This window comes from Oncorhynchus masou, chromosome 1 (genome assembly GCF_036934945.1).
Source record: "Oncorhynchus masou masou isolate Uvic2021 chromosome 1, UVic_Omas_1.1, whole genome shotgun sequence".
Lineage (NCBI taxonomy): Eukaryota > Metazoa > Chordata > Actinopteri > Salmoniformes > Salmonidae > Oncorhynchus > Oncorhynchus masou.
Window position 1 is genome coordinate 25,943,355 of NC_088212.1, and position 13,285 is coordinate 25,956,639.

General features: G+C 44.3%; 1 long non-coding RNA gene across 1 annotated transcript; it reads right to left on the bottom strand.

The window, feature by feature from the left end:
• Window positions 1-1,715: 1,715 nt before the first annotated feature.
• LOC135549671 (uncharacterized) lies at window positions 1,716-6,112 on the bottom strand. The gene is made up of 3 exons (XR_010457004.1): window positions 5,808-6,112; window positions 2,107-2,188; window positions 1,716-1,942 (listed from the first exon to the last, which is right to left on the bottom strand). It is a non-coding gene; the product is annotated as an uncharacterized LOC135549671 (long non-coding RNA).
• Between the last annotated feature and the right edge of the window lie 7,173 nt (window positions 6,113-13,285).

Sequence of the window (13,285 nt, forward strand, 5' to 3'; positions counted from 1 at the left end):
ACACATGTATCAACTTGTTTTGACACATCACATGGGATATGACAGTTCCTGATTCTGAGATACTGTAAATCAACAGACCTTGAGAGGAGATTAAACATCATCTGTTGATCTATTTCACAGGTTTGTGGTGGTTTCTAAGCATTCTACATGTGTTGGGGAAGGAGGGTGGGATCTCTCCAGAGCATCTAATTACATCAATCATGACTTGCCATGCATGTGATATGAGATAATGTTATGCACCACATAAATATACATTGCCTAAGGCTGCAGTGCTATACTCCATGGAGACCGTGCTCAATGTTCATTTTACATGATGGATATATGCTACTCCATTTCATACAATCAATCATCAATCAATCAGTACAATTTATTTATAAAGCCCTTTTTACATCAGCAGATGTCACAAAATGTTTTTTCCGACACCCAGCTTAAAACCTCAAATAGCATGCAATGCAGATTTAGAAGCACAGTGGCTAGGAAAAACTCTCTAGAAAAACAGGAACCTAGGAAGAAACCTAGAGAGGAACCAGGCTCTGAGGGCTGGCTCGTCCTCTTCTGGCTCTGCCGGTGGAGATTATAAGCGTACATGGCCATTAAGGCCAGATCGTTCTTCAAGTAAAGTCAACAAAATAATGTGGTTACAGAGGGTGCAACAGGTCAGCACCTCCGGAGTAATTGTCAGTTGGCTTTTCATAGCCGAACATTCAGAGGTCGAGACAGCAGGTGTGGTAGAGAGAGAGAGGGAGACGGAGGGAGAGAGAGAGCGAAGATCAAAACAGCAGGTCCATGACAAGGTATCACGTCTGGAGAACACACATGCCTCTTCATGTGATACATGATGTTTGGCTGTGCTAAGTGTTATCTTATGGGTTTGGTGATTGTTCTATGTGAAGCCGTATTCTGCATTGCATCATGGAATGTGATGTGAAATCCCTGGGCCTATGGCTGTTGAAGCTACTCCACTGCACTGCCCTTCTCCCCCGATTGCTCAGTTTGGCCTGGCGGCCAGCTCTAGGAAGAGTCTTGGGGGTTCCAAACTTCTTCCGTTTAAGAATGATGGAGGCCACTGTGTCCTTGGGGACCTTCAATATTGCAGAAACGTTTTGGTACCCTTCACCAGATCTGTGTCTTGACACAATCATGTCTCTGAGCTCTATGGACAATTCCTTCGACCTCATAGTTTGGTTTTTGCTCTGACATACACTGTCAACTGTTGGACCTTATATTTTCAACATACAGAAAACATCTCAGAGGGTTGATCTAGCTGCAGATAGCTAATTCTCCTCTATGTGTTTTCCCCTTGCTGCTAATAAGCTCTTACCAATCTAACTAAATTAATTGAGAACATCTGGTTATCTGACAGTCTATGCAGCAACTATTGTATTGGAGTCAAGCTCTGGTTATTTTATTTATTTTCCTAGACAAGTCAGTTCAGAACAAATTCTTATTTACAATGACAGCTTAGGAACAGTGAGTTAACTACCTTGTTCAGGAGCAGAACGTCCATATTTTTACATGGTTAGCTCAGGGATCTGACCTAGCAACCTTTCAGTTACTGGCCCAACACTCTAACCACAAGGCTACCTGCTGCCCCAAGTCCTGCCAACTCAAAAACTGCACAATAAATGTGTAACCAAGTGGAACTAGTGCATTTCTCTGAGAAAAGCTGCTTCAGTTTTACCAATCTTCCAAAACACTTGAAATTCTTGTAAAATAATGTGCATTTATTTGATCAAATAGACTTTGAAAGGGTAGACATGCAGAAATTCCTCTTGTCAAAAGTCTTGCTGTTACAAAAGTAGTTATTCATGCAGCGTAACAGGTTACAGGTTCTTCTTGGTGAAGCGCCTGAATGGCTTCATCATTGCTGAAAAGACCCTGACAATCAAGGATCGTTTTTTGACAGGCTGAGATATGGAGGGAGAAACCTCTCCAACGGGAGCTAGAAACACAAGAGAAATGGATGGGGTAAGAGAGAGTGAGAGAGGGATGCAGTATAGTAACATTGAAAAATAACAGTGCTATGAGTTTGGTAGCCATACCTATGTTTCTAACACACACCTAAACAAAACTACAAGCTATAGCAGAGCTCTAAAACATCCTTACCTATGCAATGTCTGTCAGTAGAGGGAATCGCAGTCTGTTCCTGGACTGAATGGCAGTCCTTTTTGTTTCCTCTCTTGGAACGCTAACAGAAGAAAGGTAAAGAAAATGGTACAGAGAATAAATAAATAAATGGAACACTTCTGAATCCAAGGCAACAATTTAGTGATGAATAAAACATATTTATTTCATGTATTTGTCTTATCATAGCCACATCAATAACATCAGCACCTAACTGGAACAAAAAACAAACGCTGACTCCCTGCTATACCTTGAAGTTGATCCTGAGTTTGGTCATTGAAAAGCAAAGGAAGCTCCTTCTTGCTTTCTGCTCAGCCCCCCTCTCTGTCTCAGCCTGGTCTGATGGGTTTGTTGCAGCAGAAGCTGGTTTTGACGCCTCCTTGCATCCCTGTACCAGCTGCTGGGTCAAGGACTTGACCAGGACTCTGTCAAATGCAGGGTCCTGGGAGGAAATAGCTGCTTGCAGGGTGTTATAAGAGCCAAACTCCTCCATGAGGTTTTTATGTACACCTCTGAACACCCTTCGGATGTTCAGGTTCTGGGAATATGCCTGTGTCCTGGAGAATCTGGATGCAGCACAGAACTCAGACAGGATTTGTCTGATGAGTTGCTGACATGTTTCTGTCAGATCTGCTGCCTGTTGGGAGGGTCCATCTAGTGCTGAGGGTCTGATCACCGATAGCAACCTTATCACCAGTATGGTGACAAAACAGATGCCATCATCTTTGCTGGAGTCCATCAAGTACTGCAATGGGAATGCAGTGGCACTGCTGATGTCCGGGGTGATTAAGAGCTCCCTCAGATGGCCAGAGCTGCTGGGGATGCACACCTCCTTCTCTTCAATGTCAATCCCATCTCCCTTTGGTACCAAAGAGGTTCCCTTGCTGGTGAAAGACAGAGTGGAGGATCGAAAGAGGCTTTAGCACTCGGCGGTCGACTGCTGTCAGTCATTGGACTGTCACGATGCAGGGGTTCATCTGTGTGTGCCATCATCTTTGCCTTTAGGTCACTTGAAGAAATCTCTGGCATTTTAGAGACCCTGGTGTCGATGCAGGAGCTCCTGACGATGGGGCAGGTCAGATCAAAAGGCACTTGGTCAGGGATGGGAGTGCCAGGGAGGTTGATCTCTAACTCACACTCTGACCTAGGACCCTTTGAAGAGCTGGACAAGGAACTACAACCATTTAAAGAAGTGGACAAAGATGAACAGGTTCTAGGGATGTCTTGGCAGACTTGTTCACTGTCATCCTCACTTTTCTCAACCTCCTTCAGCATAGTTCCTAACATATCATTGATCTGAAGGAGCTCCCTGGAATCCTTCATTCGCCCTGAGTTTGAGATTTCACTCTGGATAGCAATCAGGATTTCCCCAAGGGTCTCTTTGGAAGAAGCATTTTCTGTCCTTTCGGATCCGGATGGCTTCAGCCCTGTGAAGAAATCCTTAAGTGTGTTCTTCATACTGACGCAGATGGTCTTAGCTGTTGACCAAAGCTTCTCCTCTGATATTTTAACACTCAATTCAGTATCATCCAGTTGGGAGCCCCCGTGGGAGCACTGCGAAACTCTCCCACTTTTTTCCAGTAGCACAGTGTCAGTGGACTCATTTTTCTGGGAAATAGTCGCCATTCCTTTGACAAAGGTTTCCACTAATACAGAGGCTGTATTCTCAGAGGACATGGAGGACATGGATTCTGAAAGGACATGGATCTCTGATGGTGAGCTAGATGATAAGCCAGCCTGCAGACTTTTCTGAAGACCAGTATGGCTGATCTGTGTGATAAAGGAATGACTGGATCTCATCAGCACTTTACTCACTGCCTCTTCTGCCTGAGTCTGGAAGTCATTGCTAGAGAGCTTCTTAATGCTCTGAATCAGACTAGTAGAGGACTCTGTGATTCTGACACTCTCTTCTGAGCTCAGTTGAGAATATTGAGTACTCACGCTCAAGTCTTCATTGGGTGAGGGTGACTGGGAAATAGTATAGTCATCGAGCTTTGATAGGACACCATCAACAAACCAACAAGCCTCTAGGGACTCATCAGATGAACTGACAACGGCCAAGGATTTACTCTCCACTTTTGATAACTCTGACTTGTAGATGGAAAAAACACTGCTAAGAACTTCTTGAGTACTGGTATCCAGATTGGAGCGACAGAGAGCTGGTATTGGTTGGCTCTCACTGGGAACTCTACTAAGTTCGGTGCTGGGTAACTGGACTTCAACAGTTGAAACAGTTGCCTTTTCCAGGGTTTCTGAAGACTCCTGAAGAGAAGCATCCTTAGCCACACCTTCTTCTCGAGTGGATAGAGTTAAAAGGTCCCTCAGCTTTGCTCGTATACGGCCGTAGAGTGTGCGGGCTAGAGAGAAGGTTATCATCTGTGAAGATCCTGTTTTGTGGTCATTTACAGGAACTGGCCAATCAACTGCTTCACATGTGCCTTCAAATGATGCTATCGTCTCCATGCCTCCCACAAATGCCTTAACAATCACTGTGGCAGTGGAGGTTACAGATGTCAGGGCTGTGCAGCTGGTATTCAGGGGGGGCTTCAGTAAGGCTAGGAGCAGCACTAGAAGGCCTAGAGGAAGGAACCATGCCAGAAGAGCTGCTGACTTTCCTTGTAAGGATGGTGCTCACCGCCTTCAGGGCTTTAGACTGAAAGTCGGGGCTAGAGAGGGTCTGAATCTTTCTGGCCACCACACTGGTAGAGGATCCAGTCTCTTTGAGAAAGTGAGTGGTCCCTTCTTTCCCAGATGGACACTCAACATCAAGGTCACATTGAAGATTGGTCAGAAATCTAGACCCCAAGATTGTCATCTTCTTGGCCAGATCCAATAGGATGTTGAAGTCCTGTGCCATTTTGTCCATTGTGCCGACAATGGCATCCAGCACATCATCGGTCACAGGGTCCATGAGGGGCTCGATAAACCCTACCCACTCTGGCTCAGACGTTTGGCTCTGTAGCTCGGCCAGAATCTGCACCGAGGCTACCCGAATGACCTCCTTGCCTGCTGCTATGTCCTGACTGTCCATAGGGGGGCAACTCCCCGGGCTGGCCTGAATGGCCACTGAGAGGCCAGAGTTAAGCTGGTGTACCACCTCCCCCACGATAGCACAGCTCAACTCGAAGGAGCTGGAGGAGGTGGGGTTGGAGTGACCCTCAACCAGGGATATCAGGAGGCTCTCTTCCGTTACCCCAAAAAAGAGCCTTCAGAGGCTCCTCCATGAGGGGAGCCTCTCTAGTTGCAGGCAAGCTGTGCAATGAGGTCTGGGACCTTGAAGATAAACACACAATCACCACTTATGCCATGCAAATGTGACCAACTGTATCTAATCTGGGTCATTAGTGAGCCTGAAAACCAAATTAGAGCAATGATGGATTACATCTCATACCACCGTAGTTCTAGAAGCCGAAAGCCAACTGACACAATTTTTTTGCCTGATTTTTATGTTTGTACAACATCAGAATATGATTAATTCTGAAAGACATGTACCTGATCTATTTATTCATAGATGACATTATGGCTTACCCAGTTAAAAATGACTTTCACCTGGACCCACCCCTCCGTGGCAACATTTCTGACCAGAACTTAAAACTACAAGGTGTGAATTCCAAGTTAATAATTTATGATAAGTATGGGTCAGGTCTTGCAATTATTAAGTTGAAATATTGCTGTGAACATACCTCTTAGGCGAACAGCATGGTGATGAGGTTCTGCAAGTGGATTTTTGGCGGCACCCTGCACTGCCATTCCTCCTCCTCTCCTTGGTCCAGTAGTTCATCTCACTGATCAGCAGCCTTTTCTCTCTCTCATCCAGACTGTCTAAGGAATCCTCAGAGCACTGGGATTCTGGGGAGGTTGCCCCACTCCTCAGGTTCACCCCCATGATACGAGCTAGCGCTGGTAGGAGAATGCGGAGGGCTGTCTGGGTCACGACTTTAACAATCTTCAGACACAGCATGGAGAGCTGCTCGAATGTGAGCTATGGCCAACAAACAGAGTAATGTTTTTGTCAATCAAGTAATTCCATGACACCATTCCCTATATAGCGCACAACTTTTGACCAGAACCTTATGTGGAGAGACTTACGTTATTTTTCATGCCATGCTGAATCACTCTCCATTGGCTAGAGAAAAGAAAAGAAAGGAAACATATTGTACCTGCACACTGCTGTTGAGTTAGTGGAGTCACTAGATAGCCATGTTAGGGAAAATAAACGTGTATTTAATTAAGCTATTAGCAAGTACATGAGACATTTTGTTCTTGATTTACAGGAAGAGTTAGGGGTGTGGCTACAGTGATGTTAGGGTTAGGTGTAGTGTTTGAAATCCCCTTTGTGGTTAGAAGGTGCACTATGACTATAAATTGTTGTATGTGAGGTTGGAAAAAGACATGGGACTTGCTCATCAGTTAGACTCCTCAGGAAGGAGAGGAGGATTGGGGCACAGCATGTCTCAATCTTGAGAGAAGGCATTAGAGTCCTCTGAGCCTCCTTCTCCAGCTGCTCAATGATAGATCCCCTATCCCGGAAACCACACCCGGGTGTCTGAGAAGACTCTGGGAAACCGCAAAGAGAAATCTAAAGTTGAATCTGAACGTGATCCCTAATTTCCTTCACCTTTAGTGATTTGATTGCACTGGACAGGTAAAAGCACATCTCTCTGCGGCCCTCCACTATATTGCTTTCACCTATATAGATACTATCTTCTCAGATTAGTGCTGATGAATTTGAACACAACCTGCACCCAACATGAAGTAATCTCAGACCTGCACCAATGCTGCTGTCCTCCTCCACGGAAGTCTTCTTGGCACAGCCACTGGACTTACGTTTAGCCTACATGACAACAGATTATAGGTCTTATAGCAGATCTAAGGTCAGTGTAGCGTCTCTTCCTAATGCTTTAAGGCTAGGATTTAGTGATAGTAAACTAATCCTAGATCTGTGCCTAAATAGGCAGAGCATGTGTAAAGGACAGCATATTTCATACCTTGCCTCCTGTCCTGTTCTTGTTGGTCTCATGTGTCTCTGTTTCGTCCTTCATATTCTCCACAACCTTATTTTGGTCATCCGGGGATCCTCCCATTTCACGCTCTGGTGGATAATTGAGAGGTCAATATCAATCCTAGGTTGTGACTTTGTGAAAGAACTTATTCGCTCCTATTTTAAACAAAACGGCAATAGTGGTCAAATTTCAGTCCATGGATCAAACCAGTGAGACCTACTGCTGTGTTAGTGACCTACTATATTGTTAGCAATTTCTCCTCTAAACTCAAAATAGGCTAAATGAACCATACCTTGCTGTCATCTGACATGATGTGTTGCTTATTGTTGTAGGCTGTTTAGAGGAAATACTAATACCTCCTTTGAAAAAACGTCAGTGAACCATCGGCAAACAACTGAAGTGAATATGAATGTCCTTGAATTATGCCAAAGCATTGTTGAATACTCGATTCCGATTGGCTGAAGCCAGAGCATTCTCCAAAGATGACATACACACATGATGTCACAATTAGGCCTAAGTCTAATGTCTATATGAATTGTCAATGTAATTAGAAAACAAATCAAAGCTTGTCAAAGTTCTGCCGAACGAAAATATGTCTAAGTGCACGTTTTTGCGTTTAATTTATGGTTTATCATGCATCGTCATTCATCACCATGCACAAAAACGTAACTCGCTGCCATCCATTAGCTATAATTCTGAGGTTGCAAAGCTGCAAAACTAGGACGTGCAATAAATAATAACCACTTGCAGAATTATTTCAAATCAAAGATGTTCAAGGGGCTTGAACTATTTCAGCACTGTGGAGCTGCCCGCTGCATAGAGCTGACACGTTTCTTGGCGTCAGGGGACTGTGCCATGGTGCTGAAATGTTGCGAGTCTGGGCAGCACCTGAGACCGCGGCATGGTGCTGAAATGGAGCAGGGCTCAGTTCTATGGATATCTCATGCGGATTTTCCTGCTAGCCTATGTATCACGACACTATAATTACATTATTTTCATCCATCCGTCAACACAAATGGCATGTCAACGTTTCCCAAATAATAATGCAATGAAGCCGAGCCGAGATGTATGGTTCTTCATCCAGAGGACGAAGCACCACTGTATCATCTAAAACCTTCAGAGAGATCCCTTAAAACTATAGTGTAAATTCTCCACGGCTGTTATGGTAGCTAGGTTAATTTAGCGAGACATGGACAAATCCAACACAGAGCGTTTCTACTGAGTCCTGCTTAGAGGTGACTGACCGTTATGTTGCTAGTTGTAATGACGCTTTTAAAACAAGAATAGTTATTTGTAATTGCTCTGGGAGCTAATTATTGCAGAGCCCAGCTACACATCCTGCTCGCTGGGCTCATTATGGACAGCCAATGAGCAGTTCAGGTGAAAAAGTCAGCTAGATCTGATCCCTATAACATACATGATACTAGGATCCTGTAGCAACCTGCCGGCCTACACAATCCTCCACGGCACGAATGCTACACGCGCAATATGGTATGCTAACATCCCACAACAATTCCCCAATTGGAATTACTTGCCTAAACTTCCAATCATACTTATTTTCTAATATCAACCATAGTTTCTGCACTTAAGGCAGACTTGCCATTAGAACAAGATGGAATTAGGACAACTGTAAAGCTCATTAAACGGAGGCTAAAATGAACCTTACCTGGCTGTCGTCAGCCATTATGTGTAGCTCGTTAATTAAGGCTCTGCGCCTCTGATACTGCAGCTGTTCTGTAACTGTTAAACTAGTCTAATCGTATTCGTTGAAAACCGGTCAGTGAACCGTCCTCAAACACAATGAACTGATGTCAATATGGACATTAACCTTCACATAAAGATATCAAATACATGACGTCAGATATGCTTAGAGGTATTGTTGACTTGATCAGAATACATATCATAGTGTCACAGTACGTGCTGTTGACAGCCTACCCCGAAATCAAACAGGAACATGGATTTTGTGAAATCTGTTGTGAATGTATAGGAATGTTTTTACAATTGTATAACTGCCTTCATTTTACTGGACCCCATGAAGAGTAGCTGCTGCAGCTAAAGGGGATCCACAATAAATACAAATACATACCCAATGCACCATGATAACACATGTATCAACTTGTTTTGACACATCACATGGGATATGACAGTTCCTGATTCTGAGATACTGTAAATCAACAGACCTTGAGAGGAGATTAAACATCATCTGTTGATCGATTTCACAGGTTTGTGGTGGTTTCTAAGCATTCTACATGTGTTGGGGAAGGAGGGTGGGATCTCTCCAGAGCATCTAATTACATCAATCATGACTTGCCATGCATGTGATATGAGATAATGTTATGCACCACATAAATATACATTGCCTAAGGCTGCAGTGCTATACTCCATGGAGACCGTGCTCAATGTTCATTTTACATGATGGATATATGCTACTCCATTTCATACAATCAATCATCAATCAATCAGTACAATTTATTTATAAAGCCCTTTTACATCAGCAGATGTCACAAAATGCTTTTTCCGACACCCAGCTTAAAACCTCAAATAGCATGCAATGCAGATTTAGAAGCACAGTGGCTAGGAAAAACTCTCTAGAAAAACAGGAACCTAGGAAGAAACCTAGAGAGGAACCAGGCTCTGAGGGCTGGCTCGTCCTCTTCTGGCTCTGCCGGTGGAGATTATAAGCGTACATGGCCATTAAGGCCAGATCGTTCTTCAAGTAAAGTCAACAAAATAATGTGGTTACAGAGGGTGCAACAGGTCAGCACCTCCGGAGTAATTGTCAGTTGGCTTTTCATAGCCGAACATTCAGAGGTCGAGACAGCAGGTGTGGTAGAGAGAGAGGGAGACGGAGGGAGAGAGGGAGAGAGAGAGCGAAGATCAAAACAGCAGGTCCATGACAAGGTATCACGTCTGGAGAACACACATGCCTCTTCATGTGATACATGATGTTTGGCTGTGCTAAGTGTTATCTTATGGGTTTGGTGATTGTTCTATGTGAAGCCGTATTCTGCATTGCATCATGGAATGTGATGTGAAATCCCTGGGCCTATGGCTGTTGAAGCTACTCCACTGCACTGCCCTTCTCCCCGATTGCTCAGTTTGGCCTGGCGGCCAGCTCTAGGAAGAGTCTTGGGGGTTCCAAACTTCTTCCGTTTAAGAATGATGGAGGCCACTGTGTCCTTGGGGACCTTCAATATTGCAGAAACATTTTGGTACCCTTCACCAGATCTGTGTCTTGACACAATCATGTCTCTGAGCCTTATGGACAATTCCATCGACCTCATAGTTTGGTTTTTGCTCTGACATACACTGTCAACTGTTGGACCTTATATTTTCAACATACAGAAAACATCTCAGAGGGTTGATCTAGCTGCAGATAGCTAATTCTCCTCTATGTGTTTTCCCCTTGCTGCTAATAAGCTCTTACCAATCTAACTAAATTAATTGAGAACATCTGGTTATCTGACAGTCTATGCAGCAACTATTGTATTGGAGTCAAGCTCTGGTTATTTTATTTATTTTCCTAGACAAGTCAGTTCAGAACAAATTCTTATTTACAATGACAGCTTAGGAACAGTGAGTTAACTACCTTGTTCAGGAGCAGAACGTCCATATTTTTACATGGTTAGCTCAGGGATCTGACCTAGCAACCTTTCAGTTACTGGCCCAACACTCTAACCACAAGGCTACCTGCTGCCCCAAGTCCTGCCAACTCAAAAACTGCACAATAAATGTGTAACCAAGTGGAACTAGTGCATTTCTCTGAGAAAAGCTGCTTCAGTTTTACCAATCTTCCAAAACACTTGAAATTCTTGTAAAATAATGTGCATTTATTTGATCAAATAGACTTTGAAAGGGTAGACATGCAGAAATTCCTCTTGTCAAAAGTCTTGCTGTTACAAAAGTAGTTATTCATGCAGCGTAACAGGTTACAGGTTCTTCTTGGTGAAGCGCCTGAATGGCTTCATCATTGCTGAAAAGACCCTGACAATCAAGGATCGTTTTTTGACAGGCTGAGATATGGAGGGAGAAACCTCTCCAACGGGAGCTAGAAACACAAGAGAAATGGATGGGGTAAGAGAGAGTGAGAGAGGGATGCAGTATAGTAACATTGAAAAATAACAGTGCTATGAGTTTGGTAGCCATACCTATGTTTCTAACACACACCTAAACAAAACTACAAGCTATAGCAGAGCTCTAAAACATCCTTACCTATGCAATGTCTGTCAGTAGAGGGAATCGCAGTCTGTTCCTGGACTGAATGGCAGTCCTTTTGTTTCCTCTCTTGGAACGCTAACAGAAGAAAGGTAAAGAAAATGGTACAGAGAATAAATAAATAAATGGAACACTTCTGAATCCAAGGCAACAATTTAGTGATGAATAAAACATATTTATTTCATGTATTTGTCTTATCATAGCCACATCAATAACATCAGCACCTAACTGGAACAAAAAACAAACGCTGACTCCCTGCTATACCTTGAAGTTGATCCTGAGTTTGGTCATTGAAAAGCAAAGGAAGCTCCTTCTTGCTTTCTGCTCAGCCCCCCTCTGTCTCAGCCTGGTCTGATGGGTTTGTTGCAGCAGAAGCTGGTTTTGACGCCTCCTTGCATCCCTGTACCAGCTGCTGGGTCAAGGACTTGACCAGGACTCTGTCAAATGCAGGGTCCTGGGAGGAAATAGCTGCTTGCAGGGTGTTATAAGAGCCAAACTCCTCCATGAGGTTTTTATGTACACCTCTGAACACCCTTCGGATGTTCAGGTTCTGGGAATATGCCTGTGTCCTGGAGAATCTGGATGCAGCACAGAACTCAGACAGGATTTGTCTGATGAGTTGCTGACATGTTTCTGTCAGATCTGCTGCCTGTTGGGAGGGTCCATCTAGTGCTGAGGGTCTGATCACCGATAGCAACCTTATCACCAGTATGGTGACAAAACAGATGCCATCATCTTTGCTGGAGTCCATCAAGTACTGCAATGGGAATGCAGTGGCACTGCTGATGTCCGGGGTGATTAAGAGCTCCCTCAGATGGCCAGAGCTGCTGGGGATGCACACCTCCTTCTCTTCAATGTCAATCCCATCTCCCTTTGGTACCAAAGAGGTTCCCTTGCTGGTGAAAGACAGAGTGGAGGATCGAAAAGAGGCTTTAGCACTCGGCGGTCGACTGCTGTCAGTCATTGGACTGTCACGATGCAGGGGTTCATCTGTGTGTGCCATCATCTTTGCCTTTAGGTCACTTGAAGAAATCTCTGGCATTTTAGAGACCCTGGTGTCGATGCAGGAGCTCCTGACGATGGGGCAGGTCAGATCAAAAGGCACTTGGTCAGGGATGGGAGTGCCAGGGAGGTTGATCTCTAACTCACACTCTGACCTAGGACCCTTTGAAGAGCTGGACAAGGAACTACAACCATTTAAAGAAGTGGACAAAGATGAACAGGTTCTAGGGATGTCTTGGCAGACTTGTTCACTGTCATCCTCACTTTTCTCAACCTCCTTCAGCATAGTTCCTAACATATCATTGATCTGAAGGAGCTCCCTGGAATCCTTCATTCGCCCTGAGTTTGAGATTTCACTCTGGATAGCAATCAGGATTTCCCCAAGGGTCTCTTTGGAAGAAGCATTTTCTGTCCTTTCGGATCCGGATGGCTTCAGCCCTGTGAAGAAATCCTTAAGTGTGTTCTTCATACTGACGCAGATGGTCTTAGCTGTTGACCAAAGCTTCTCCTCTGATATTTTAACACTCAATTCAGTATCATCCAGTTGGGAGCCCCCGTGGGAGCACTGCGAAACTCTCCCACTTTTTTCCAGTAGCACAGTGTCAGTGGACTCATTTTTCTGGGAAATAGTCGCCATTCCTTTGACAAAGGTTTCCACTAATACAGAGGCTGTATTCTCAGAGGACATGGAGGACATGGATTCTGAAAGGACATGGATCTCTGATGGTGAGCTAGATGATAAGCCAGCCTGCAGACTTTTCTGAAGACCAGTATGGCTGATCTGTGTGATAAAGGAATGACTGGATCTCATCAGCACTTTACTCACTGCCTCTTCTGCCTGAGTCTGGAAGTCATTGCTAGAGAGCTTCTTAATGCTCTGAATCAGACTAGTAGAGGACTCTGTGATTCTGACACTCTCTTCTGAGCTCAGTTGAGAATAT